Below are 25034 nucleotides of genomic sequence, written 5' to 3'. Positions count from 1 at the left end.
ACAAAAATCTATGAAAAGTTACCCAGCCTGGCAGGTGACTGTTGTGACTGTGTTGGACAACATACTCAAAAGCACAGCTGCACTGTGGAAACAAAAGGGCTACATGGGAAAAAAGCAGGAACAGAGAAAGCCACATCCAAACACAGACACTATTCACCTTACCACTGGACAGTTCAAATTGTCATTGGAACCATCAGTACTAACATGACAACATCTCACCACAAATGATCTCTAATCCTACACTTAATCATCTAGACAAAAACCAAATTCCAGAAAAACAAATAACAACAGAAGACCTGAAAAATCAACCAAGAACATAAAGAGTCACCTATTAAGATCATAGATTCCCCAAATGAAAGCCAAGAAATCCACCAAATGGACAGAACAAATCAGAAAAATACAAGAAAACTGATGCCAAGGTAGTATAATTCACACAGGAACTGACCAGACATTAGAACAGACAATTAAGGAGCTAGAAGAGAGAATTCAAAATACATCACAAATACTGCTGAAAAATGTGATTAACGAAAAGATACAAAATCTTTACAAGGAAATTTGTCAAAAAAGATGAGACCAATCAAAGATTAGCAAAATAATTCATGAAGACTACAAACGGAAAGATAAATAAAGTCTGAGAAGGCAAAGGAGTCCAAGGAAAAAATAGTTAAGTAGTTAAATAGTTAAAAGGTATGAGAAGACACAGCTAAAAAAACAGCCCCTCCAACTCCCTTACCCAAAGAAAAGATGTAAAGAAAGTCCACACAAGACCTAAAATAAAGCTTTAGTTAAGATAGAAGCCCTAAAAAAAATGACCAATTAGAAGACAGAGAAATCAAAACCAAAGTAGAAAGTCTCCACAGCTAATAGATGACATAGAAGATAATGTTAGGCATCAAAGACAGACTAGGTCTAATAGAAAAGAGGAGTTAATCATGTAGAACAATTCCAAGAAATAAGAAACGATCTCGCTGGAAGTTCAAGATTCAGTTAGAAGATCAAACTTGGGGAAGATAGGTATCAAGAAGGAGAAGAGCAAGAAACAAAATGGATGGGAAACATATTACAGAATTCTAGCAGAGAACATGCCAAACATCCATACAGATAGGCTCATTCAGAGAAGAGAAGCCTTTAGAACACCAAACGGAGAATACCAGAACAGAACAACCCACCACCACATCATAATCCATTAGAGGATCATTAGAGATCAAGGAAAGGATTCTTAAGCTGTCAGGAGAAAAGACCGATTATTTATAAAGGATATACAGTCAGAAAAAATAATGATTTCTTAGCTGATATGGTAAAAAGGAGAGCCTGGCATGATATATGGCAAACATTAAAGACAAACAACTACCAACTGTGAATACTCTCCCAAGCCAAACTCTCCTTTATATTTAAAGGATATATAAAAATATTTCATGACAAAGAGAACTTGAAAATTTTATCTCCACCAAATCAACAAGATAGAAATTAATCAAATATATCCTACATAGAGAAGGTCAAAAAGAACAGGAAATGGTTATATAAAATGCTCCCTACCAGAGAACAATGTAAATATATTAAGAATAGATGAGGGGCTGGGAAGGTGGCTCAGTGGTAGAGCACTTGCCTTGCATGCATGAGGCTCTGGGTTCGATTCCTCAGCACCACATAAGCAAAAAGAAAAAAGCCAGAAGTGGCACTGTGGCTCAAGTGGTAGAGTGCTAGCCTTGAGCTGAAGAGCTGAGGGACAGCACCCAGGCCCAGAGTTCAGGCCCCACGACTGGACCCCCCCCCCAAAAAAAAAAGAATAGATGAGGCACAGCTCCTAACAGCAGGTGTATAACAGCAAGAATTATTAAATATTTCCCAGCCGTAACTCTCAATATCAATGGACTTAAATTTCCAATTAGAAAACACAGGTTAGATAGTATTATGAAAAAACAAGACACATCCATCCAGTGTCCACTAGAGATACATTTCATTGACAAAAACAAACACATACTCGAACTGAAAGGCTGGAAGGAAATTTTTCAAGTAAATGGATACCATAAACAGGCCACAGTAGAATTACTAACATAAAATATTAGAGAATTAAAATTAAAATTAGTAGGAAGGGATATTATATATTGATAAAGGCAGTTCTCCATTAGGAGAATACAACAAGTGTAAATATCAATGCCGTGAATCTTGGACCACCCCACATCATCAACCAAATACTACATAACCTAAAAATACATCTCAACCCATAATTGTCACGCATGGATTGGTTATCCAGGAAAAACTCAACCAAGAAACTGAAGACCTAAATAAATAACTGCATTGACCATTGCCCTAACAGACATCTACAGAATATACATTCAGTGTCAGTATATACATTCTTTGCAGCAGGTCATGGAAAATTCTCCAAAACAGAACCCATCCTATGTCATACAGAAATTCTGTCCAAATCAAAAGAAAAATTAATTGAATTCCCATAGCTTGTCAGACCACAGCAGAATAAACTTACAATTAAACAGCTAAAGCAACAAAAATTGTCAAACCTATGAAGACTGAACAACACATTGCTGAATGACCAGTGGGGCACTGAAGAGATTAGAATGGAAATCTGAAAGTTTCGGGTATTTAACAAAAATGAACACACAAAATACCAGCTCCTCTGGGACACATTAAATGCAGTACTTACAGGAAAATATATAGCTTTGAATGCCTACATCAAGCAATTGGGGAAATCTCAAATCAGTATTTTTATCATGTACCTAAAGCTCCTTGAAGAGAGGAACAAGTCCAAACGTAAGTAGGCTGAAACATATAAAACATTAAATCAGAAATAACTAAATAAAGACAAAATAAAACATAGAAAGATCAACAAAACAGAGCTGGTTCTTTCAATAAATTAACAGACTTGACAGACCCTTACCAAATCTGACTAAAAAGAGAACTTATATAGATAGAAAGACAAGTAGAAAACTAACAGAGTGGGAGAAGGTCTTTATTTGCTCTGCAACATACAATGTCCTCATATCGCAAATATTCTTAGAGCCCCAAAATTAACGCCCCCCAAAAAACAAATCCTCATAGAAACAACAACCCTCATAATATAATTGAACTTAAGATTTAAGGACAGACCTCTCTGAAGAAGAAATATGAATGGCCAATAGACACATGAAGAAATATGCAACATTTCTGGCCATAAAAGAAATGCAAATCAAAGCAAAATTGAGATTCCACCTAACCCCAGTTTGAATGCAGAAAACTAATAATAACAGATGCTGGGCTGGTGGGGATGTGGCCAAAAAGGAACATTACTACACTACTGGTGGAAATGTAAACTTGTTCAAATACTCTGTAAAGAAGTATAGAGGTTCCTCACTAGAGCTCCCCTATGACCCAGCAATGATGGATCAAGAAAATGTTGTATATATTCACAACAAAATTCTATGCTTCCATCAGAATGATTGACATTGTCCCATTTGTAAGAAAATGGAATCATTTGGGAACATAATAATTCAAACAAGCCAGACCCAAAGAATCAGAGGCTACATGTTTTCACTCATTTGGAAAAACTAGAATATGTCTAGGATATTCACAGTAGCTCAATAGCAATACACATATCACCATAAAATGATGCTTATCAAAATGAGCTCCAAGAAATGGATAGAAGATTATTGTATAGTGAATTGTTTTTAGTTATTTCTATTTAGTTTTTCCCCTTTGGTTTATTCCCTGTACTCACTGTTTTTGATTTCTGTACCCTTTGTCTTATTCATAAGTTAATCTGACTTGGGGAAAGGAAGGGAAATCACAGAAATGGTGGGACAAAGATTAACCAAAGCAAGAGTGATATTCACTAGACACTATGTTAGAAATAAACTTTACAACTTTGTGGGAGTGGGATGTCAGGGTTGGGGGAAGAAGAAAAAAATGTACTCATTATTTATGTAACTGTAACCCACCTCTCTGTATATCACCTTCATAATAAAAAAGACAAAACAATAAGAGAACTCATGCAAATACAGAAAATTAGAGACAAAAATGAGACCACAACAGATATAAGCAAAATTGAGAATGTTATAAGACAGCACTTTGAAAATCTGATACCAATCACCTGAAGAATCCTGGAGAAATTGATGCGTTCCTATACTGGATCTGAAGCAAGAAGTAACACATAAGAAGAAATGAAAATGAAATGTCAATAAACCACTTCCCATTTCAGAAAAATCTATGACTCAATAAATTTACCATGAAATTAAGGCCTGCAAATAACTTACAATACATAGATGTAACTCTTCAATGGAATAGAAAGGAAAATGGAATTATCGAACACATTGTATGATGCAGAATTAGACTCTTCCCCAAATTATATAGGGACTCACCAAAGAAAGAGAACTATGAACCCAATTCTTTGATAAGCAATGATGCAGAACTTCTTAATAAAATTCTCACCAACTAATTTCAGCAACAAAAAATAATATTGTATGATCAAATAGGATTCATCTTAGGATACAATTGGATTCAATATTCTTGTCAATAATCATAATACAAAACATCAGCAGAAGCAGGTAAAAGAAAAACATGATTGTCTATAGGGATGTAATAATAGCTTTTAACAAGCTCCAATACCCCTTTATGATTGTCTGAGAAGCTAGAAATGCATGGAACATACCTCAATATAATTCAGAGTATATATATGACAGATAATTAGCATTTACCCAGTGGAAGCATGAAGACATTAAAATCAGGAATGAGACAATGATGTTCACTCTCTCTACTACTCTTCAATAAGGTAGTGGACTTTCTAGCAAGAGCAATAAGCAAGAGAAAAACATAAAGGGGACCCAAATAGGGAAGACATAAAACTATCCCTTTTTACAGATGAAATGATCCTGTATTTAAAGGACCCTATAGCTTCCTCCTTCAAGTTACTAATGGTGATGCTAACCTTCAGCAATGTAGCAGGGTATAAAAACCACAAGAATCAGTAGTTTTTGTGTTACCAAGAATGGAAATATCCAGGCTGAAATTCAGAAAACAACTTCATATGGATTAGCCTCTAAACCAAATCAAATCTAAACTAAACAACAACAACAAAACTAGGAATTAATGTAACTAAAAATGTGAAGGACCTCTACTGTGAAAACTTTAAAAATCTAAAAAGGGAAATTGAAGGAGACTCAAGAAAATGGAAAATATTTTAATGCTCCTGGTTGGAAGAATTTACATGATGAAACTGCAATATGGCCGACAAAAAATTGACAATGCAATACTCATCAAAATCCCAACTATATTTTTCAAAGCAGTAGAGAAAGCAATCCAAATTTAATATGGAATTACAAAATTACAGATGAAACAGAAGGCTTATGGGCCTATCATGATCTTACACACACACACAAAAAAAAACAAACACAGTGGAATTCTATTCACCCATCAGAGAGGATGACTTTTCACCAGTATTAATGAAAATGAAAGGCTTGGTAAAATTATACTAAGAGCAAAGAGAACAGAATGCAGACTCAGAGCAATATAAGTTTCATGGATTCATTCATTTATGGTAGCTAGAAGGTGCCCACAAATCTACAAGTAAACAAGACTGATTCTACCTCATCCCAGTTAGAATGGTCATTATCAAGAAGACTAACAATAGCAAATGCTGACATGGATGTAGCCAATTGGGAACTCTATTACACTGTTGGTGGGACTTAAAGAAACATAGCTCCCATGGTTTCCCTTATTTGTAATAATTAGTTCACACCAAGGATAATCTCATGTATTTTAATTTGATATTTTGTCCTATGTTGAGCATACAATATTATTGCTATATTGTTTGTTATTATTTCTGCTAACAGGCAGATATATTTAAAGAATTATGTTCATCTTATCCATTACTGGAGGAAGAGCATCCAAAAGAGCAACCTTTACTAGGAAGAACAACTCCTACTTATTTAGCTTCATTCCTATGTAAGGCCAGTGTTGTCCCCTGTATCCTCATGTTGTACATTGTAACTCTATACCAGTTCATCCTGTATATCTACTATCTTCTACATTGTGACCTAAATGCCCCAGCAATTCCACTTTGCTTTACTTTTCAAAAAATTTCACTCTTAATGTTTGAGGTTGGTGTGTGTGTGTGTGTGTGTGTGTGTGTGTGTGTGTGTGTGTGTGTGTGTGTGTGTGTGTGTGTGTGTGTGTGTGTGTTTACAAATATCAGAAGACAACATTTTTCCTCATTTAGAATACATCTTTCAGGTGATTGTAAGTTGTGGCTAATGGGAGAAATCTCTTGCTATTTTAAGGATGAAACAGAAAAATATATTTGTGCATGCACCACAGTTGTTTATTAGTCTGTAGTTAAACACTGAACTTCAATTTATATCTTGGCTGTTGTTGTGAATAACAATGAACTACAGATATATTTATGAGTTACTCAGAGAGAAATAATCACATGATTGGTGGGTCAGTTGATATTTCATCTTTGAATTTCTTTAGAAAACTGCATACTACTTTCTACAATGAGAGTACTAACCTGTATTTTGACCAAGAGTGAAGAAATTTTCCTTTTCTCCACACTCTCACCAGCCAACATTATTACTTTTTTTTAAAGTTTTTTTAAAGGGCAGTTTTTTACTGTGTGCAATACCCAAGATGACCTCAGACCCAAATCCTTTTACTCCAACCTCCTAAAAGCTTCGAATTACAAGCCTTTACCATCACACCTGGTTCCTTTGATTTTTTTGATAAGAGTTATAGTAGTTATGAAGTAGTATCATAGTAATTTTGAATTGCATTTCTCTAATGACTTTTTCTTACAAAACATTAAACCAGTATAGAAGTTGTATTAAACACAACTTTGTAAACCCATTGGCAATTTTCAGGGCTTTTTGGAAAACATGTCTATTCAGAAATTTTGTCCATTTTTAATCAAGTTTCTTGTTAATCTCATCTTTAATCTCTCTATACAAAAGCAATAATTTATTCAAGGTAGTAGAAAGGAAAAAATTAAGCAACTCCTAACATTTTTTAGTTTTCAATAACATGATATTGATTAAATCATTTTCTGTTAATGCTTGAGACTATATAACTCAATTTAGTTAGACCTTATACAAGACTATATGTATTTTATTTTACGTTGATTTTTCTTTCCAAAGCCTGTGTGACTAATTTCCCTTCGTTTCTTTCTGTCTCATGTAGTTCAGATTTCAAACAAAAGAATAAATGGAAGGAAGCGAACAAAAAAAATACATTTCCTCTCATCTGATGATGCCTCTACAAGAATGAGGAAAGACCTATGATAAAATATCAAAAAGACAATTTATTCTTCTAGGTTTTCCTTATCTTTGTTATTTAACTTAAATGATGTAAAACACACTATACTGCTCAGATACTTTTATGTTTTCTCAGTTTTGTACATTTTCTTTTTTTTGGGGGGGGGGGGGGATCCGGTCAAGGAGCCTGAACTCTGGGCCTGGGCGCTGTCCCTCAGCTCTTCAGCTCAAGGCTAGTGCTCTACCACTTGAGCCACAGCACCACTTCCGGCTTTTTTTTCTTTTTGCTTATGTGGTACTGGGGAATCGAACCCAGGGCCTCAGACATGCAAGGCAAGCGGTCTACCACTGAGCTACCTTCCCAGCCCTGTACATTTTCTTTTGGACTTCATCTCAGTCTACAACATTCCTTCATTATTATGTCCCTGATATTTTTACACTAACAAGACTGAAGATAACCAGTTTGATTTACAGCATGAGAAGTTATCCACCTGGCTTCCCTGGAAGCAGAGCATGATCAATAGATAACATTACTTCTGGTTGCTCACTACATGTAATGGTTTCCGTAATACTTATGACATTCTATTTAGTATTTAAAAAAAACTTCTGGCTAAACTCAAAGCTCATTCATGGAAGTTTATGTTAAGTATTTTACAAGTTTTATTTCTCTTAATTCTTAAGATAACATTTGCTATAATGCTAATGTTATTACCATTTTAGTGTTGGGAAAAATTGTAATTAAAGGCATTAAGTGCATGGCCCAAAGACACACAGTGAGGAAGGAAATGAGTCAAAGTTTCCAAAAGTCTTTCCGCAATACACAAAAGGTAGGTAAATTCTCTCCATTCTCTTACACTCTCAATTCAATATTCATATTTTCCAAGAAATAATAGCATAGCAAATATTGCCCATGGTGATTGTTTTCTGTCACATTTTGTCTTCAACACAGACTGTGTTGGTGACATTGGGTTATCATGCACAGAGCTGAGCTTCTAAATTGAGGTCCAAAGAGAGGCAAATTTCTTCTGTCCCACAGTTCCAGTTTTTTTAAAAAGTACCAAAACTTTTAAATATCACTTACTGTCTTTTAAGAATCCAAAAATGAAATAAATTCACATTTAATCAATGCAAAATGCTTTAAAAGTAGGAGACAATAAAACAGGCCCCCATGAAGTAAATTTTCTTCTACTTTTAAAATTATTCTGAAAGCCTTGTATTGGTTAGTCACACTTATAATCCTATCTACTTGGGATATCTCCTCAGGAGCCTGAGATCTGTGGATAACCATTGGAAGCCAATCAGGGCTTCCAAAACAAACAAAAAAATTCATGAAATTATTTTTCAAAATTTTTAATGAACTAGCAAAGACCCAGGAAAGAAAATGTAGTTCATATAGTACCTCACCAACCTAGAGAGGAAAGACCTAGCATGGCCTTTAAGCCCTGATTTCAAACTCTGAGCACGCCAACACACATGCATGCACATGCGTTTGCACGCATGCATCTTTTCCCTTCCCCTCCCCAAATTAGAGAAGCGTACATACAAGAGGCACGTGCACCAACTTCAAATACAGTGAAAACAAGGGTTATAGCATGGGGGAGGAACATACAAAGAAACAAAAATTCACATCGCACATTATAAGTATGTTAGAAACAATAGCAAGAAACAAACAAAAAACTACTTGTTTCCCTATCTTGGAGTTCAATTCCCTTAACATCATCATATCTGTTCATATGAACATAGTTTTTGACATTGTCTGCTTGCCCTAGACATATATTCGTTATTGAAAATAAGGGAAACCATGGGACCTGTTTCTTTGGACTTGGCTTACTTCACATAATAAATTTTTTCCCAAGTCTTTCCATTTCCTAACAAATTGGGTGATGTCATTCTTTCTAATGGAGGCATAGAATTCCCTTGTGTATATACACCACATTTTCTTGATCCATTCATGTAGTGGGGACAGCTGGGTTGGTTCCATATCTTAGCTATGGTAAATAATGCTGCAATAAACATAGTTGAGCTGGTAGTTTTAGTATGGTCTTGTTTGTGATCATTTAGTAAATCCCTAAAAGTGGGGTTGCTGGGTCAAAGGGGAGCTTTATGTGGAATCGTTTGAGGAACCTCCATAATGCTTTCCAAAGTGGTTGAACAAGTTTACACTCCCACCAAGAATGCTGTATGGTTCCCTTGTGGCCACATCCCCTCCAGCATCTGTTGTTGTAAAAATATGGAACGCTCCAAGAATTTGCATGTCGTCCTTGCACAGGTGCCATGCTAATCTTCTCTGTATCGTTCCAATGTTAGTGTATGTGATTCTGAATTGAGCACAAAATATTTTTATATCAAAAGTGCAATTGGATTTTATTAAACTAGACGATTCAACAAAAAGGAAGTTCAAAAGAATTGTCATGAAATTTTACAACCATATATTTCTTACATAAGCACACATTTAAGAATAAAGTCAAGATTGACATGTCAAAAACAAAATAATTCCAGATATTTGTTGTTCAAGAAATGTGTAGGAGGAGGAATTCAATTATTCTATACAAGGCACCTGTCATAATGAACACTGCAGCAAGTGTTAAGGTTCGTTCAAAGTTTTAATGTTTTAAATATATTCAATTTTGGGAATTGTTTCAATTTTGGGAACACAAGCCTCAACAATATGTCAATACTATCCTCTTATTTATCTCTAAAGGTTTATGCTTCTGGTCTTTTAATATTAAAACTTCAAAAAAAATTTATCTTTAGCAAGTTGTGCAAAGGGGTTTTGCTTCATCATGTCAGTGTTGAATAGAGTGTATGTGCATTTCAATGTTCAGTGCATCTGGATCATTGTCAAATTTTCCTTTTTTCTTCCTTCCCTTACCCCAACCCCACCTATCCCTTCAAGTTTCCTACTTATATTCTCACATATGTACATTGAGTGTTATGACTGTATTAGTCCACCATTTCCCTCTCCATCCTTCTGCCCTATTTCCTCTAAGCCTAGCTCCCCTTTTAAGACTTGTTTCAAATTCATGGTGTTTTGTTAAATATCTCTACCTTTGGCATTTGGCTATGGGCTTGCCACATCCTCTCTTCCATGTTTGACCACATAAATGAATATATTTCTCCACATTTCTAATCTCTGAATGGCTGAGATAGGTCTATTTTACTATTCACCTTCTGTCCTAAATTTAGAATTGCACCTTCAGGACCATCCTATAGAGCTTTTTTCTTCTCTACACACTGAAGATGGAAAGGAAATAATTTCCATGCTCTCAGCATTATGCTATCCATCATGAATTTCCATCGCTTATCACTTCAGCAGTCTATGTTTAGGGACAATCTTCAATTTCTGATGATAGGAGCACGAGTCAGTTTTACCTATGCAGATTCCACTTTGTAGTGAGCCCTGTAGTCTTAAATTTTCAATAAGTTTCGAGTAACTTTTTATTAATAATTTAAAAAGTTTTATTTCAGTATTTGAAATACTGCCCCAATTATTTTAAAAGTTTCACAATAAGTTAGACTGAACTTTTCCCCCCATTTTCCCCATTAGTTCAGGTTAAGTCTCCTTTGGCTTTATTGTTTGAGAGGCCAAGGGATGAGGGTAAACAGAGAGATGATCATTACTCAGATATCTCCTTCCTCTTCTGGTTTTGCTATTCTTGTTGAGAGGAAGACTGTAGCAGGGAAAAGAGTGATGCTTGACTTCACCATACAAGGGAACATTCCTAGTATGTCAATTATTGTTTCTCAGAATAACTTAAACTGCTTACTCTTGCCTTATCTGTAACAGTAACCTAACTGTGGCTTCCTTGGTGCAGGAGGAAGCACACTAACAGGTTACTACCTGTAAATTGGTATTTTATATATCAACTTACTACCAAAAATATAAAGCTTTGGCTACATAAATGCAACGGCATTGATTGTCCAACAATACCTTAGTGAGCAGTAGACAATTCTACCCAGCTACCCTCTCCTCTCATATCCTCCCTTTCACTCCCCTCCACTCATTTACCCTCCCATCCCTTCTTTCTTTGTGTCTCTCTCCTCCATATTAATCTCTATCTTCTCTCTTTTTCTTTTCCAGTAGCAAGTGATTTGGCTTATCAGTCAACACATACATAATTGAACAAATATTTATTGCACCTCTTTTTGTGATTATTTATTCTTAAGAAGTGAGTTCTAGCACAGCACCAGTGGCTTACACCTAGATACTCAGTAGGTTCAAATTTGACAATTGCAACTCCAAGCTATTTTAAGTAGATAAACCTAAGAGATTCTTTTCTGCTCTTGTGGTAAAAGGAAGAAGTGAAGGTGTGGCTCAGGTGGTATAGAGCAAACATTGAGAATTAAAGCCCAGATAGAGCTCAAGGCCAGGAGTTCAAACCCCAGTACCAGCACAATATAAAAAAAAAAACTGAGTCCTTTGTCTTAGAAGGGATATTTCTCCAAAAATTCATACCCAGGTCAATTTTCAAGGTCCAAGACTCTTTGTAAGGTTCTTTCACATTTTAAATTGATTCCTCTGCTTGATTCACATTATGGAAAATAGGAGTCACACTTCACATTAAAAAGTATGCACATTGCTGTACAGTTCTTACAATTTTTAAAGTAAAGGAAGCATGACAGAGGAATTCACCTCACTTGGGTGAGTTAGGTTTGACTCACTGACAGACTTTTGCAAGTAAATGAGGGTCTGTTTACATGTAAAGAAGTCTATGCAGATGGTTTTCTAGGAGAGAGAACAAGGTAGCTGTTGTCCAAGTTTGAATCAGAGTAAGTTTATTCCTATGATATGGTAAAGAGAAGCTCATCTCATAGAACACTATGCAGACAGTAATTTCAAGGATTAAAAACTCATGTCTATATAGTGAACAGCTAAGTTTTCACAAACAAAAAACAGTTTCCTAAGCCATGAAAATATAAGTTAGAGCAAAAGGAACTATGTTAAATATAGTTAATGGCTGAGTGACATGTATAAAAGAGTTCTATAATCACAACTAAACTATAAATTTTTCATCATGTCCCTAACAAGAATCTCTAAGATAGGCCTGGCTAAATCTGTCATAGAGGACTGGGTTCATGCAATTGTCAGTTTTGTTTAGGGTGCAATATCTTCTACAGTTGCTTGGGTTGCAAAGAGCTCACACCACATGCAGTGTCTGGAAAAACGTGCTGTCTTGTTAGGCACCTAAGGGATTTTTGTGCCACTGTGAATATTTATCGTTTTTCTTCTTATAATTATACCTGTAAGTGTGAAGTCATTTTGTGATAAGAATAATAGTTTCTGTACCCTTTGTTCCACTAACAAATCTCGGATGTAAATATAGCCCGGAGCCCTTGGCTCATGCCTATAATCCTAGCTACTCAGGAGGCTGAGATTTGAGGGTCACAGTTCAATGCCAGCCCAGGCAGGAAATTCCAAAGATTCTTATCTCCAATAAACCACCAGAAAACTGTAAGTGGCAAAATGTCTCAAGTGGTAGAGCTCTTGCCTTGAGCTGAAGAGCACAGGGACAGCACTCAAGCCCAGAGTTCAAGACCCACAACTGACCAAAAAAAAAAGTATGCATATATATATATATATATGTATAAATGATGAGATGAATTACATTTAAATATAAGTCAATATTTATGGTACACATTTAAAATATAACTATATATGATATATTTATAATATATACATATATTTATGTATAAGATCATATTATATCAATGTTTATAAATACATTTGTAATTAATATCCAAAGAGTACATCTGAAGATTTGGGGGAAAATGTAGAGTGTCTAAAGGCTTACTATTGACCCATCATACTTTCAATCATTTTTTCCACTTATGACAATGTCTGGAATACTAAGACAATGATTATTTTATTCCTTAAGATTTGGGGTTAGAAACATCTACTTACTTGGTATGAAATCTACCAAAATGCGATCTTGAAATCACACACCACAAACTGGACATATACATCAATTTAGCAACTTACAGGTCTCAAACTTTTATTTGAATCCTGTATCTCACATACATTGTTTCCTTCGAGTCAGCTACGTATACAAACATTCCTAGATTTTCATCTTCACATTCATCCCCATACTCACATGACATAGTAAACATAACATTATAATAAAAATATTATAGGTACTGAAAAAAAAATCTTTGCAAAAGTAGATAAATTTTATTCTTTTAATTCAATTCACTATTAAAATACTGATGAAAGAGTAGCTGAGAGGATGTTTCAAATATGAGAGTGCCTGCTTAAAGAGCATGTTTCTCATTCCAAGCATCATTATATACATCCTTCCTTCTCTCACATAAAAAAATAAGTAACTACAGAATCAACCTACATTTTCCCTAATCACTCATTGAAGAAAGAAATTGTAATACATATATGCATATACACAATGATATACTATTTAGCCACACATAATTATGAAATAATATCATCTTCAAGAAAATAGATAGAACTTTGGAAAGTAGTATGGAAGTTCCTCAAAAGACTCCACATAGAGCTCCCCTATGACCCAGCAATCCCACTTTTGGGTATTTACCCAAATGTTTACCAATAAGACCACACTAAAGCTACCAGCACGATTATATTTATTGCAGCATTAATTACTATAGCTAAGATATGGAACCAACCCAGGTGCCCCTCAGTAGATGAATGCATCAAGAAAATGTGGTATAGATACACAATGAAATTCTATGCATCCATCAGAAAGAATGACATTGCCCCATTTGTTAGGAAATGGAAAGGCTTGGAAAAAATTATATTAAGTGAAGTAAGCCAGGCCCAAAGAAACATAGGTCCCATGCAATATCTAGTATATGTCTGAGTCAAGCAGAAAAGGTCAGATAAGGTGATGTTAGGGAAATGAACCCTAAGATATGTATTCAAATGTTTTTTTCTTTCATGCGATTGTTTCTTACACATTTATAAGATTATTTCTTTGTTGCTTTGTATGTCCCTCCCCCACAGTATAACCCCTGCTTTCACTGTATCTGATGTCGGTATAATTTGTGGAGGGGAAGGGGAAAAACAAATCGTTTAAATAGGGATACAGGGGGACCCATTGCAACAATGAGATGTACAAGTCGTTATGTCGAAAACGAACTTTACAACTTTCGTGCGGGAAAGGGGGGCGGGGAGGATTGGGTGGGGGGGGTGGGGGAAGGATGGGAAGGGATGGGAAGGGGAAACAAAGGAGGAGGGTACAATGCTTGATAAGAAATGTACTCATTATCTTGTCCATGTAAATTGAACCCCTCTGTACAGTATTTTCAAAATAAAAAAAATAGAACTGGAAACATTCATATTAAAGAAATTATCCATACTGTAAAAAACAAATACTAGATTTCTCATATGAAAATATGAATAACCCAGAAAATAAAATGAATAACCCAGGTGTAAAAGATAAAGCTGATTTAATTTGGAAAAAAGTAAGAGAGGAGATGAAGAGAAATACTGTGCAGTAAATATGTTCAAATATTCAATATGTTGGTATGACATAATAAAACATAAGTATAAAATAGGCTAATGAAATTAATAAAAGGAATAAAATTTAGCAAGCTACATTATATGGACATATGTGTATAACACAATAAAATACTGTGTAAAGTTAATATTTGCTAATAAAAAGGCAAAAATTCATTCCAGTTGTTATAGAGTCATATGTTTCTTTCCATTTTTTGCTCAGATATTTCCCTGATAAAGTAAAAGGAGAAATAGGTTTTGTTTATTTAGAAAGACAAACTTGTCCAATTAGCATTAAATTATTCTAGTTAATTACTGTCAATGTGAAATTGCTCAACTTAATTATTATATTTAGAATATGTCCAATGCACTCTTCAAAATATTACCCGATAGGCATATACTTTTTGCTGGGGCCAGCTGCTCCATGTCCCGGTGGAAGACGTTGGGAGGGTTGCTGATAACCGGGCCCAGGGGTGCCCATGGCAGAAGGAGTATCCAGCTCCCCTCTGTCAAAGGAGACACAAAGCATGGATGGACCTACTGAGAGCTTCAGGGCATAGCCATCCAACTGTCACAAAGGTCCCTGGGAGAACTGTTTTATGGTGACAGCCCTAGGGCCTGACATCAGGGCCCCAGCGCTGTCCCCGACTTTCTTTGTCTCTAGGGGAGCACTCTTTCACCTGAGCCACGGTGCCACTTCCACCTTTTTCTGTGTATGCAGGACCTAGGAATCCAACCCATGCTTTCTTGCATGCTAGGTGAGCCCTCTACCTCTAAGACACAATCTCAGCCCTGGATAGCTGTTCTTCTATGACCCCTCAGGCTGTCTCAGGACAGTCTCCAACATCTATACCAAGTCACACATCTATACCGAGTCTCTCAACAGCAGCCCTGGCTAGAAATGAACATACTCTGCTGTGTTGCCCATCATATTCAGCACCTTTGTACTCTGTGCTTCCTGTCAGATCCTCCTTGTTAAGCAAGACCCCCTTTTCAAGTGCTGCCTCCAAGAAGACCATTCCGATCACCTTGGCAGAGCAGGAGCCTCTCCACTCTGCAGGCTGCCGGCTTGTCAGGCTCTGCCTTCCAGCCAGTGTGGGTTGACAGTGCATGAAGGGAAAGGCCTGGATTCCACCACCAGATCTCTGGAGGCCCTGATACACCACCCAGGGACAGGTGTTGTATCACACCCCATGAGAGGGGGCTTGAGGCCCTGGCAATGTGTGGGCAACAAGATGGGGCCATTTCTTTGTGTGGGCTTGAACTGAGGATCTGGGAGCTGCTCTCTGAGTTTTATTGCTCAAGGCTGGTGCTCTACCACTTGAGCCAAAGCTCCACTTCTAGCTTTTTGGTGGTTCCATGGAGAGTAGAGTCTCACGGGCTTTCCAGCTTATAGCTGGCTTCAAACTGTGATCCTCAGATCTCAGCATCTGGAGTAGCCAGGATGACAGGCATGAGCCTGAGCACCAGGTGATGGGCACCAAAGGTTGTTTTTTTTTTTTGCTCCTGTTTATCTCCTGTCATCTAGCAAGCCAAAGTTAAAATAATCAGTTACAGGGGATCAAAATTCTCTCTTAGGTCAGTTAATCCAAGGAGATAAAGTGTCTTTGGAAAAGGCTAGTCTGAGTTGGCTTAGGGGTATTTGTGTTTGTGTGTGTGTGTGTGTGAGAGAGAGAGAGAGAGAGAGAGAGAGAGAGAGAGAGAGAGAGAGAGAGAGAGAGAGAGAGAGAGAGAGTGTTGGGGATACCTACCCTCATCTCTGCAGTGCCTCATCTTCCCAGCAGGGAGTGTATCCAGGATCCTGACCCCAAGGAAGGTGTTTGGGGGAGGGTAGCTAAGGTCACATCCAGGGGGATGATCCGAATTCTGTCCTGCAACCTAAGCCTGGACAGATAAAGGAGAGGAGAGGTTTAGGGGAACATCAAGGGGAGCCCCTTACCTTTGGCTACAAGTACAGAAGAAAACTGTATCCATCTTTCTTGGTAGTCAGATAAAAGTTGTACACTGTTCATTTATTTTATGATTGTGTTAGTCTTAGGACTTGGATTCAGGGTCTGGGTGTTATCCCTGAGATTCTTTTTTCAAGGCTGTGGCTCTACCACTTGAGCCACAGCACATCTGGCTTGTGTGTGGGTTTGGGGAGGGAGGTAGTTTATGGGAGATAAGAATCTCCTGGACTTTCCTGCCCGGCCTGGCTCTGAGTCATGACCATCAAACCTCAGCCTCCCGAACAGCCAGGATGATGGGTGGGAGCCATGAGCTTCTGACCACCACCATCCATTTATAATCCCTTAGGCCAGGGCTGGGCCACCCACACTACACCTACTTGTTGGGAGTAGGAAGCAGACATGAGTGGGTTTGATACTTCAACAGCCTACCTATCTTTGAGCATTGTTCTGGGTCAGTCTGATGCGGCTTCCTCCTTATCCATAGCAATGACTTGGCTCTGTCACAAGAACAAATGTCCTCCGGGAGGTGTCAGGTCTGGGCTCTTTCCTCTGCACCCCACCCCCCTAACCAAAACTACACTCCCCAGCAAAGGGTAGTAGACAAGGAATGTTTTCATTGTCTTATAGCCAGGCCCTGACCAGATAGGTGGGGGTATGGGTCAGAGTCCCAGGATCGTGCTGGGCAGGGGGACAAGGCAACATCTCCTCATCCACTTTCCTTCAACGGTGTAGCAGAGGGATGTGAGGAAGGAATCAAGGGATGGACAATGAATAGCCATCACAGTCTAGCCGGGGTACAGAGGGGCTTACCTCATGAAGCTAGTTCAACAGGCTGAGCAAAACAGCTCCTGACCCTCAGCCCACCTCCAGAATGAGAGGGACACCTTGGGTTCCAGCCACATGGGGATGCTGGGCCACCTCCTCCAGCACCTATTCAACCAGTTCCTGAAAGAGAAAGAGAGAGGGATAGAGAGAGAGGGAAAGAGTGGGGAGAGAAAAAGAGAGGGAGAGAGGAGAGGGGGAGGAGGGGATGAGAGAGAAAGAAAGATGAAGAGAGGGCCAGAATTACACTTAAGCCAGGTGCTGGTGGCTCAGACCTATAATCGTAACTACAAAGGAGGATGAGATATGAAGATCGTGGTTCACAGCTAGCCCAGACCGGAATGTCTGTGAGACTCTTATACTCAAAGAACCAACAGAAAGCCGGAAGTGATGCTGTGGCTCATGTGGTAGAGCGCTAGCCTTGATCTAAGGAGCTCAGGCACAGCATCCAGGCCTCAAATTCAAGCCTCAAAAATGAAAAAGTGGAAGTCCCACCACAAGAAGTGGACTGAATAACACCCACTGTCCTAGGAAGTATGGCAGAGAAGTCAGGCTGAGCTTCCTGTCAGCTGGAAGTCATGAGTAGGTCACCTGGCTTCTCAATGCCTCATTTTCCCCAGCTGCAAGACTGAATACAGTGAAGGATCCCCTTCCTCATGGGGATAGGTTAATGATGAAAGAAATCCATGTTTTGTTTCATAATCCTACACTTGTTGCACGATTTCTTCATGTGCTGTGGAACCAGCACTGGAACCTTTCATCCTGTATGACCCCCTCCTCTTCCCCCACCAAGACCTGGCACACACTATAACAGTTTGTTGGATAAACGAATGAGCATCTGTCTATGACAATACTACAGAAAAGTCCCATCCAATTCAGGTAAGCATCCTGGGTGGGGGCAAAGCCTGATGTAGCTCTCCAACAGTTCTACCTCCTCCCTCTTCCCACCCTCCTGGTGCCACCGCACTTAACTGTTTTGGTTCCAAGGATGTGAGCCATGATGTACTCACTGTATTTTGGGGCCTCTGGGATGCCTATCTTCTCAAAGATCTCTGTCCGGCCACTGACCAGCTGTGTGGCACTCAATTCCCCACTCAGCTGTGAACAAGGTTGCCCTGAGGTGAAAGCCTGGCTCAAGGGGCCTCCTCTCCACTCCCTGGGGCCAGACAGGATGGTCCACCATATCTGGCCCCCAAGTTTCATGTTCCAGAGATAGGACTCCTGAGGCATCCCAGGTCTCTGAATCTCCCAGAGTCCAGTACAGTTCCTGGGAATTGTCTCTACTCACAGCTAGTAGGCTGCAGATAACAAGGTCACAATCTCTGCTCCCCATGACATCCTCAACTGTAGTGATCACCCTAGAGAGAGGTGGAGAAGTATCGGCAGCTGTCAGAGAAAGGCAGTCAAGGCACGACGTTCATAGCAGGAGACCATCTGGCTTGGGAACTCTGCTTGTGCTGCTTGAATGTCATTGTTTGGTGGCTGAAATGGTCCATCTAATTTGACCAAGAATCCCAAGCATTAGTAGAAATTGCCAGCTTCAAGGAAAAAACCTGGAAAAGCTGGCATTTCACATGTCCCAATCAAACTTAAAGGGTTCCAAAGTCAGTGGTCCCCTTTTCCTTCCAGACAGCCTACAGCAGGTTATAGAAAATGGCATTCAGAGAGCCTCAGGTAACTGCCATGTCCTGATCCCAAGTAGGCTCCAGCAGAGGGAACACACTTGCCTACCATTGCGCAGCTGGAAACAGCCCAGGAGGGACACAGATTGGAGTCTGCAGAACTCCAGGGAGGACTGCCCACCAGTACACTGCCCCTGGAGGGAATCCATGCCACCATTGGGGGCCTGGAGCCCCCTGCCAAGATGTACACCGCCAATACCCTGGGTAAGATTCCCCTCTCATCCTTGGTCGTGGTGAACCATCTGCCATGTCACACCGATCGTCACTTCCCAGACCCTCCTAGATTCACAGCCCCTGCCCTACTACCCCCATCTCGTTCCCTATTTATGTTTGGCAGACTCATTCCCAACCTTGAATTAGCTCCAACTATACACACCAGAGCAGACTGTCTGGCTGGAAGAGTGCGGCTGTGGTCACAGTAGCCTCATGAGCCTTCTGGCTGAAGACAGAAGAGCAGGTGTCCACACTGGTCTGTGGTTCACACAGGCCTCCTAGGGGAGACCCATTCAGGCCCAGGAGTTACTGTGGGCTGCAGGAAAGGGGAAGAAAGAGGTGGAAAGGAACATCTACTGAAACCTTCCCTAAAGGAGCCATGAAACGGTGAAAGAGAAAACAAAAATTGTGGCTGGTCTCCTAATGGGCATTAATGAAAAAAGAACAACAAATAAAATGCTTTTGCTCTTTCTAGACCCAGTGACTTAAATATATTTTCATTGTTCTCATCCTCCCTGCTCTCCCAACAAACACACACACACACACACACACACACATACACACACTCACACACACACACACACAGAAACACAAACACAAATCTAAATCAGTGACAGAAGACTCATCTCTCTCTCTTACACACACACACACACACACACACACACACACACACACACACACACAAACACACAAACACATAAACACAGACTCAGAGCAGTGCCTTTCTGGAGTTTGTTACTTTCTCATCTGAGCAATGTACCAGTTTGAGCAGAGGGGTTCCCTTGTCAGAACCAGGGGCAACCACCCAAGGGGAACAATGCTCTAATTATGCAGAACCATCCTGCCTCCCCCTTTCTCCATTGCCAGCCCCTTCCTCTTGGGAACATCCAGCTTTGACTCCTCATTCACCAAAACCCTAGGCCAGGACGCTGGGTGAAGGAGTCCCGAGACACATGGCTCCTCAGAGCCTGGACAGAAAACAAAGCAGGGGGTCATGGTGCCTCCAGAGTTGTGTATGACCTGGGGTGGGGGCGTTGTTGGGGACTTTGATGGGGTCCTAAAGTCTATATACATGGATAGAGTCCCTACTTTCAGCCTACATACTTTGGGGCGACTTGGCAGATTCTTGGGGAGGACAAGGAGACCAGATGGACTGGGAGCACTACCAGAAGCTGGCAGAGCTGGGAAATGTGATCAACCAGTCAGAACTGTTGACAGCTGGGGTTGGGGGTACAGGCTGGTGTATGTTTCTCAGAGGGGGTGTGTGTTTCTCCCAAATATCCACTTTCTATCTGACCCCAGTGCCCTCACCTCTCTAGTGGGCTCTTCTGGGAATGTCCTCAGGTGAAAGGGTGACTGAGCACAGAAAATAAGGGCTCACACAGCAAGGGGGCCTATCTTCTGTATCCAACACCCCCCTCCCCAGCAAAAAGGAAAAGATCTAAGAAGACAGGTGTGGAGGTGCTGCTCCCCATCTCTGACTAAAGGCAGCAGGTTCCCACCAGGGAGAGGAAGGGTGCAGATGCATGGCTGTGTGGCTCCCACTGCTCCAGACCAGGGGCTCTGTGGTGCCCCTGGATGGGTGCTCCTCACCCATCCCTGCAGCTCCCATTTTCCTGGGACACTGGATGCTAGGGATGGGGTTGGGATCCCCAGGTCAACACCCAGCTCCAACCCCCACCCCTGGGGTGCATTTGTGGCAGAGCCAGGGCGGACTGTGGGGTGCTGGGGAGATGCAGGTAGGACAGGAGAGGGGAGGCGAGAGGTAAGGTTCAGGGTCCGCGGGGGTGGGGTGGAAGGGGTAGAGTGGTGGAGTCACAAGGTGCAGGGGTCACGCCAGGTGCTGGCCTGCAGGGCGGCCACTCACGTGAGCTGCTGGGAGAAGCTGTAGGCTGCGACTCTGGGTGTGCGACCTGAGTCTGAGGACCTGGGGCGGGGACCAAGTCAAGGCCACAAGCCCCACAGGGGTGCGCCATCTCCGCCAGGTGACTGCAAGAGGCTCCACCAGTCCGAGCCTGCAGCACCATGTTTGAAAGGCAGCGCTGCTGGGAAGGAGCGGGGGTGTCTGCTGGTGCATGGCCGGGCAGCGCTCAGCCTCTTCTCCTTCTCCTCAACCGCTGTCGCCCCCTCAATGGCCTCCTCCCCTGTGGCCGCCGTCTCTGCCTCAGCAGCTGCTGACTCTCCCGTGCTCCCCTAACCAGGACCTCAGACTCAAGGCCGCCATGGCTGCTACGTCTCCGAGGGGCTACACGCGGCCATAGCCTGCCATGCAGGCTCTGCATGCTCTATGCAACCGGCCAGGACCCACGCTATGATCGGAGCAGCCGCCAGCCACTGAAGCCGTTTCCACTGGTGCTTGTGTTCATGCTCGCTCTTCTCCCAGCTCTGTTTCTGCCCCACACTCCTCTCCTGGGCCAACCCGCCCCTGCTGCGCACACACCCCTGCCCCCTTGGGCCCCTGGCCATTGCTGCCACCAAAGTGTGCCCCTGGGCCCTGCCCCTCCTCCCCTGGGCCCAGCCCCCCAGCCCTGGCCACAATTGCAGCCCTGACTGGGCCCTGAGGCTTCCAGACCATGGCAATTGCAGCCTTACCTCAGCTCAGCACTACCCCCCACCCCCAGTACTGGTCCGGGAGATCAACTCTCCCCTCAGCCCCACCCCTGGAGGAGACTCTCCTCCATCCCCCTCCACTCCACACACCAAGCAGGTGCATAGTGAAACTTGTGTGTGTATGTGTGTTTGTGTGTGTGTGTGTGAGTGTTGGGGATAACTACCTCTCAAGGACTCAGAACATAGCACCCTTTGGGATGACTCAACACACAGCACACTTCCAAAAACAGCACAAAGCACCCTGTGTAAAGGACTCAGCACACAGCTCCCTTTGAGGACTCAGCATGTAGTATGCTGGGTAGAGTACTCGGCAAACAGCACCCTTTGAAGGGCTGAGTATAAAGCACCCTGTGTAAAACATCCAGTGCACAGCACCCTTCAAAAAAATCAGCACATAGAACAATTTTGAAGGGCTCAGCACATACCATACTGTGGAAGCAATCAGCAAACAGCACCATTTGAAGTACAGTACACAGCCCCCTGTGTAAAGGACTCGGCACACAGCACTCAAAAAACTCACCTCATCCCTCTCTTCGCAAGGGCTCAGCACATAGCAGGACCCTTTGGGATGCAGTAGCTCACCACACCTTTTGAGGGACTCAGCATACAGTACGTTGTGTAATGGACTCAGCACACAGCACCCTTTGAAAAACCCAGGATGGCCCACTCTTCTCAGGGACTCAGCACATAGCACCCTTTGGGATGACTCACCAAACAGCACCTTTTTGAGGACTCCCCATGTGGGAAGGACCCAGCAAATAGTGCCCTGTGAAGGACTCAGCACATAGCTGTATGTCACAAGTTCAGCTGTCATTAGAATTAGGGTGCTTTCTTCAGTATCACCATTCTTCAGAAATACTGCACAAATCATACTAATTCACATTTAGACAACCTGTGGTTTATGGGGGAAGGTCAGCTGGGGTCTTGAACTCAAAGCTTGGGGGCCCTGTCCCTGAGCTCTTTGGTTCAATGCTAGAGCTCTACCACTTGGAGGCACAGCTCCAATTTTGTTTTTTTGGGTTGTTCTTTGGCAGGTCTTATGGTGATAAGTAAGGCCAAGTTGGGGTATCCGTGGGCAAAGGCTCTTAGCTCAGCCTGGAGCTGACCTCTCCCTTTTTTGTGCCCGTGGTAAGCCAGGCTTCCAGGAGCTCTCTTGGCCTAGGGTGGAACAGACCTGCTCTGGCATCAGCAATCAGGGTGAGCAAAAGTCAGCTTGGCTCTGGTCACTTCCCCAAATTGAACTCTAGAGGATGATGGCACAGGGCCTCATGTTTCACATCTGGCCCCCAGGGTGCAGGAGTAGCCCACCATAGGGATAGTACTTGAGAGTTGTGTTTACTCTTGCTTCCTTGGGGCCCCCATCATGATTCAAAGCCACCCTGGACAGGAAAGCCCTTGAGACTCTTACCTACAATTAACCATCCAAAAGCAAGTGGGGCTGTGGCTCAAGTGGTAGAGCACTAGCCTTGAGCAAGAAAACTCTGGGATAGAGCCTATGCCCTGAGTTCACACACACACACACACACACACACACACACACACACACACACACACACACACACACACACACACACACCACGTGCATGCAAAATCAGAGATTTCTACACTACAATCTTTTCCCACTAAGCCTGATGGCTGCTGGCCTAGGTATTTGATGCATACACCACCACCTACTTCCTATTTATCTGAGGAATTGCCATATGGGTTTGGGAGGGGGGAGAATCATCCTAGCTGAGAATGTGGCTCAGTGGTAGAGTGGTCACCTAGCATGCCTGAAGCCCTGGGTTCTATTCCACACAGAAAAGGCTGGAAAGGGAGGTGGGGCTCAACTGGTAGAGTGCCAGTCTTGATCAAAAAGAGCTCAGGACAATGGCCAAGCCCTGAGTTCAAGCCCCAGGACTGGAAGAACAAATCTTTGTTGGTGGCTTTTTATTTTGCTTTGAAAACAATTTATTCTTTGTGATAAGCATAACATGGGCCTCTTTCCTGGCCACCAATGGGCCATTAGATAACCCTTGAGTTTGGGCCACCTCCTGGCAGCCTCTGCCCTACCTGACCCCCAGTTTAACCTTCCCATCACCCGGCTGATGGAGGCCTGAGAGAAAGCCACCTGGCCACCTACTTCTGGTGGCTGCCAAGGCTTATGAGAGTCAGTATGTCACATAGAGAGTCATCATCCACATCAGTTTATAGGAGAAAGTGGGGGAGCACTCCTCCTCTGAGCCTGGGAGCTGTGGGCAGATCTGGATGTGGGGCATCTGGGGCAGGACATACTCCTTGGGGGAGTCCACTATGGGGTCGGGAACCCTGACCTCTCCTCTGGCAGTTTCCATGCTGTCTTCAAGTTGCAATTCTTCAAAACCTTTCTGCTCCTCCCTCATTTCACCTACCACAGGCCCTGAGACATCTGAAGCAGTGCTGGTGGTGGGGAGCTCAGCCTGTGCTGGCATCTGGGGACTGCTGTCTGTGCCTTCCCCTGTGAGGAGCAACAGCAGCTCCCACAGCACTGTCCTCTTCTCCATCTTCTCCTGGGACAGCCAGTGCATGCACTGGGCTTTCTCCCAACACAGCTCACTCAAGACCAACCTCTGCTCTTTACATACCATGAGGGACTCCTCGATGGTTCGGATGTGTGCCGAAATCTGGCTGCATCAATGGTGGAGCTCACCTGTTGGACTCTGGAAGTCCACCTCATCAGGTAGGTCATGGAGGAAGCAGATTTTCTTTTCAGATGCCCATGTGTCCCTCTTCCCATCCCCATGCATGCTGTGGTGGCAGCTCATGGGGCAGAGGGCCTGTGGCTCCAGCTCAGTCTGTCACTGAGCTGCCTGGTGGCCCGGGTGCCTGCAGCGGGCCCATGCTCCTGTGGCAGGATTTTCCCCCTGTGGATCTCAGCCTCCGAGTGTTCTAATAGAGCCTAGTCCATCTACCAGGCAGCATGGAATGTGGGCATGGCCACTATTCTTGTATCCCATTGGTCAAAAAGAACCATGAAATAATGGGGGTGTGGCCGGAATCCTGTGATGCATGCAGAATGGGCAGAGTCAAGATGACA

General features: G+C 42.0%; 1 long non-coding RNA gene and 1 other non-coding gene across 2 annotated transcripts; both read right to left on the bottom strand.

The window, feature by feature from the left end:
* Positions 1-9462: 9462 nt before the first annotated feature.
* LOC138837208 (U6 spliceosomal RNA) lies at positions 9463-9569 on the bottom strand. Its single transcript, XR_011375251.1, has one exon. It is a non-coding gene; the product is annotated as a U6 spliceosomal RNA (small nuclear RNA).
* A 5319-nt stretch (positions 9570-14888) lies between these two features.
* Positions 14889-24996, bottom strand: LOC138837199 (uncharacterized). The gene is made up of 9 exons (XR_011375232.1): positions 24648-24996; positions 19533-19685; positions 18763-18832; positions 18485-18572; positions 17463-17597; positions 17082-17149; positions 16455-16587; positions 15090-15209; positions 14889-14934 (listed from the first exon to the last, which is right to left on the bottom strand). It is a non-coding gene; the product is annotated as an uncharacterized lncRNA (long non-coding RNA).
* Positions 24997-25034: the final 38 nt, after the last annotated feature.

Source organism: Dipodomys merriami, unplaced genomic scaffold, assembly GCF_024711535.1.
Source record: "Dipodomys merriami isolate MVZ:Mamm:240054 unplaced genomic scaffold, mDipMer1.0.p SCAF_266, whole genome shotgun sequence".
NCBI lineage: Eukaryota > Metazoa > Chordata > Mammalia > Rodentia > Heteromyidae > Dipodomys > Dipodomys merriami.
The sequence above is the reverse complement of the archived record's forward strand: the minus strand, read 5'-3'. Positions and strand labels throughout refer to the sequence as shown.